Source organism: Pundamilia nyererei, unplaced genomic scaffold (genome assembly GCF_000239375.1).
Source record: "Pundamilia nyererei isolate P.nyererei 1_Seehausen unplaced genomic scaffold, PunNye1.0 scaffold00385, whole genome shotgun sequence".
Lineage (NCBI taxonomy): Eukaryota > Metazoa > Chordata > Actinopteri > Cichliformes > Cichlidae > Pundamilia > Pundamilia nyererei.
Genome location: NW_005187786.1, coordinates 361,845 through 362,633, shown reverse-complemented (window position 1 = coordinate 362,633; position 789 = coordinate 361,845).

Sequence of the window (789 nt, the reverse complement as noted above, 5' to 3'; positions counted from 1 at the left end):
AATGTGTGTGCTCGAAAAGGAGTAGGATTACATTTTTCCTGTTCCTACCCCCTTATTTCAAATTTCATTACTTACAGATCAATATTCAGAATTCGACATTAAATGATCCATACATGATTAACTATATACAAGTCTACACTCATGTACAACACATGAACACACACACATAAAACATTTTCACTTAAACCAAAACAACAACAAACTACATTGTTACATAACCTAGGCACCCTGTGGTTAACACTAGGGTTGGACGATATGTAAAAATTTTCCAACCGACAATTGTCAGTCCAATAATGAACGTTGGGCGATATATATTCGCGCATGCACAGACTTTTTGATGGGCGGAGCCATGCAATCATGCATGGACTGATTTGCGTGTTCACAACTCAGAAGTCCAAGCACATCTTTGCAGGAGGTCTCCTCTCTACAGGAGCTCACTCCAATATCTTTAGGGGAGAGATATTGGAGAAGTGGAGAATGACTCAAACTGGGTGTCTATTGTCTTGTGCAGTCTGGGAGAAGATTGGATGATGAGGTGGGTGCAGTTTTCTCTGCGGTGGGGTCGGGTGGGCTGCCCCGGACTCTGTGGGGCGGGGTGGTGCTGCTGCTGTGGGCCCCGGTCTGGATGGGCCTAGGCCACATTGCCCTGGTGGGTTCCAGAGTGTTGGGGTACCTCCTGGGGTCAGCGGGGGAGCTGGCTCCAGGGAGGGGCCACTTGCCCCTCCCTTTCTTCCCTCCCCATCCTCAGCTGCCTCCTTCTTCCCACTCCACCACACCCACACACACAAC